General features: G+C 31.3%; 1 long non-coding RNA gene across 1 annotated transcript; it reads right to left on the bottom strand.

The window, feature by feature from the left end:
• Positions 1–2,685: 2,685 nt before the first annotated feature.
• Positions 2,686–3,359, bottom strand: LOC115958606. The gene is made up of 2 exons (XR_004084564.1): positions 3,131–3,359; positions 2,686–2,965 (listed from the first exon to the last, which is right to left on the bottom strand). It is a non-coding gene; the product is annotated as an uncharacterized LOC115958606 (long non-coding RNA).
• Between the last annotated feature and the right edge of the window lie 806 nt (positions 3,360–4,165).

The raw sequence follows: 4,165 nt of genomic DNA, 5'->3' as shown, positions 1-4,165 counted from the left end.
GACTTAGCCCATGAGGGGAGGAATTAATAACGATGGGATTTCTTTTTTGTCATAAATTTTGGTTGACAATTTGTACCGTTCGCCAAAAGAAAATATGTTCGAGAATAAGCACCCTCTGCCTCGCGTGGCTCAATATGCACCAATGAAATAAGCCTTTGATTTGCTCATGTCAAAAGATTTAATGACCTAAGTCCTAACAACTAACAAGAAAAGACTTGTTCAGATGCATCGGAAAATTATTCTTCAAAAAAAAAAAAAAAAAGTCAAATCCATGTATTTTTTTCTATCTCTTTTTTTTTTTGGATGGTGGAGTTCGAAACTTCGAACGTAATGAGGAGTTGTATTAGAATTTGAAAATTGTTCTTTCTTGCCAAAAAAAAGGGGGTAAAATATAAAAGAACAAGAAAAGGAAACCGAGTTTACAGGAAATGTTCTTTATCTTTCTTGCGTTCATGGATATAGCCAAGGTTCTTTGAACTCCACAAACATGTTTTGTGTTTTGTGTGTGTGTGTGTGTGTTTTTTATGTGATTTATTTCATTAATCCCATCGTGGAAATGGCTCTGCCGGCACAACATAACCATTGACTGGCAAACTACCTTTGAAATCAAGAGTACAGAGTTTGGAAGGGCAAAGGTTATGAATGCCTTTGTCTTATTTATGTTTTAAGGGAAGGAATTTAAATATAATTATTAGAAAAGATAAAATATAACTCTATACTATGTTAGAAATAGTTAAGACATAATTATGATAACATATCATAGATAAAGTTATTAATTTATTATATAATGATCATGTATATGAAAAATGGTCTAGTTAATGAGTGTTCTTAGAGCATTTGTTAATGTATTATTTTAGGAAAGTTTTAATATCACTTTTATATAAAAAATTGTAAAAAAAAAAATCAATTACTTTTTATTTTTCTAAAAAAAAATTTTAAAAAAAATTTCTAAACCAATACCTTTCGGGTATTTATTAACATTTTCCTATTAGAAAAAATGAAGAGAGAGAGAGAGATTAACGTGGTTCAATTTTAGAGGCTTCCTTTAAAAGGTAAATGCCCTTAATTACAACATGTTTACTATATTAAGCTCTATGTGTTGCACTAAGCCCAATGAAAAGTATATATAGTAGACTAAAATTTCTAGACTAATAATAAACAAACAATGGTTCTAATACTTGAACTATAAGTAAGATTAGGATTATTCTATTTCAAGTAAAATTAATATTACTTTATTTGTAAGACTACTTTATTTGCACTCTAACAATGTGTTTGGATTTTTTGGGGGGAGGGGGGGGGGGGGGAAGTTCTCTCATTTAATTTTTTCTTTATAAATATTTATTTATTTTTTTTAAGAAAGGGGGAAGGATTTGAGACGGGTCAAACCCTTTTATTTTTAATTGCCCCAATTTGGGAAAATCTAGAGGGGGAGGAGTTCTAATTTAATGATTTCATATATATTAAGTATAGAATTCAATAAAGGAAGTGTATACTTATCCATCAGCGCCATGGAAATTATTGGTATAATTGTCCAGAAGTCCTAAATTAGAATTTCCTTGAAGTAGGCATATGCATAATTGGTAAAAGAGCTGACCATACCATTAGTCGCACCAAATTGGTCTAGATGCTTCATTTTTTTTTTTTTTTTTTAATATTTTAGAAATTCTATTCTAACCTAATTTAAGTGTATATGTGTGTGAAACTCCCCTCTAGAGATTTGAATCCTGACCTTTACCCTCCACACTCTACAAGCACTTACACTTGTGGAGTGACCATCACACTAAGAGTGTTCGGTGGTGGTTTAGATGCTTTTGATAGCGGATCATGAATGATCCCTATGTAAAAAATTTTTATTATATCTATCGGGTATATACAATATCCTTCTTACATGGAGATGGATCTCTTAAGTGTGGATGTTGCCTCCATATGAGAAAGATATTATATATCCTTGTTCTACCAAATATCTATATAAGACAACTTTGGTTATCAACCTTTGGTACATTTTAGCATCCAAAGAAAAGTTTTTTTTTTTTTTTTGGAGAGAGCTTTTTTAAAGAAAAAAATGATTACAGAGAAAAATAGGCACAATGATTCAGAGAAAAATATAAATGATTCACAATGATTACAGAGAAAAATAGGCACAAGAAAAATATAAATGATTCACATAAAAAATCATTTATATTTCAAATAGGCACAATGATTACAGAGGTGACGGTAATAAGGGCGACATCTATGGTGTTTGCAGCAGTGAAGGTGGTGTCAATGAGAGTTTGGATGGAATTAATGGAGAGGGCATAAAACAATGACCAAATATTTTTTATTTCCTAAAAACAGTTCCTGTTTTCTATCTATTTTGTCTTGTTCATCATCGAGTATAAAAACAAAATATTTTTTTTTGTTAATTCTTGTTTTCTATAGTATAATACTAGAAAATGCGACATATTTTTTGTTGAAACAAACGAAGCACGACGGTCTTGGACCATTGGTTAAAAACATAATCTACGTATCACCATTTGTTTAGTTCAAACGTAGCAATAGGTGACTGGCTGACTGCTATAACAAGCTAGTCGTACTTGGAAATTTCTTGATTGATCTTTTTGCTCTTCCATTCAACTAAAAAAAATGCTTTTGGCTCTTCCACCCATGCCTATTGAAGTGTTCAAGATAAAACTAGTAATCCATGCGGAGTAAATATATTACAGAACGCCTTTTATTAGTAAGAAGGCAAAGTCAAAAGTAGTCAACATAAATAATATAGCATAGGAATATAAGAGATTACAATACATATAGTACAACAGGCATAAAAGTATATTCCTTAATCCTTATACATTTAATTACTGGTGCTTCCATGGAAGGCATTGAAGCTTGGGGCAAGAAGAGTCCCAGGTGCTCCTGCATTCACCTTTTATTCCATCACAACACTTGCACTCAATCCCAAGTGTTGCAACAAAGTTATTTAAGCGCCCTGTAAATTTAATCACAAGTTTGTTATTCCCTTAATAATAGAAAAAAAATGGCCAATCATCAACTCTATTAGCTCTAAATGAAAACAACACGTTATGACCACAAGACTTAATAATGATATGCTATTCTATATGTTGACTAGGTGCATGGTTGTTCTTCTGCTTACCTTTTTGAAGTGTCAATGGCCTGGCTTCTAACTCTCTTGGTTGTTGAAGCATGGCAACGATCATACAGAACCAGAAAAAGAGCCAAAAACACTTGGGCATAGCCATTTCCACTTCTAATTTAATTTGGACTAATAAATTCTATACGCACATAGGAAGTTAGTCACAAAAGAGCTCTATATAGTATATATATATACTAATATTGTGGGGGCATGGCTTTTTCTTTTTGAATGGCGTGGGAATTCGATCTAGAAATCAAAATAGCCGACACACCACGCGTTAGCCTTTCTCTTAAGTTTCTAGAGGGGGACTTCTTAAAAAAGTTTCTAGAGGGTGGGCCAGAGAGAGAGAGGTTTCCAATTCATCAAGTTTTGTTTAGGGTCCCACCCTGGTGAATGTGGACATTGGGAAAAATACAGGCTCAATTATGGATTTTTTTGGCTACTTTTGCATGTTTTATTTCCTTTGATTGATATCTTTTTACATCTTAAGGCTTATGTGAAACTGACAACATCAACGTATCTTTAAAGTTGTAAATATTTAATTCAAGCTCATGAACCATTTTCATTTTGTGTTAGTTAGTACTTGGAAAAAACACAACCTTAAAACTAAAAATGAGTTACTTGTGTGTAAACTGAAAGTTGACTACTGAACCAGCTTAGTCACTTATGAAATTCTATTAGGGGCACTTCAGCATTGTTCCCTAAAATAAAAATAATTTTCTCTACTGTCATTATGCCTAAGAATAGATATAGGGATGTAACTTTTTCTACAATTATGTTCACAACTTGTTAAAGTAGCATATTATAAATAATGAAAAATAGAATAATATAAATGATGGGTTCAAAATTGAAACGTAAATAAATAGCATTCAACTTAGTATCTAATAAACTTCATTCACAATCCTATAAACTACTTTATCAATTTAAAATACAATTAAATATTTTATAATCTTTTCTTTTAGAGAGTTTCAATCTATAACGTCATTTCTTAATAATTGTTCTTTATTATCATACTAAGAATCTTAATTGATTTTT

Source organism: Quercus lobata, chromosome 8 (assembly GCF_001633185.2).
Source record: "Quercus lobata isolate SW786 chromosome 8, ValleyOak3.0 Primary Assembly, whole genome shotgun sequence".
NCBI classification, from domain to species: Eukaryota; Viridiplantae; Streptophyta; class Magnoliopsida; order Fagales; family Fagaceae; genus Quercus; species Quercus lobata.
The sequence above is the reverse complement of the archived record's forward strand: the minus strand, read 5'-3'. Positions and strand labels throughout refer to the sequence as shown.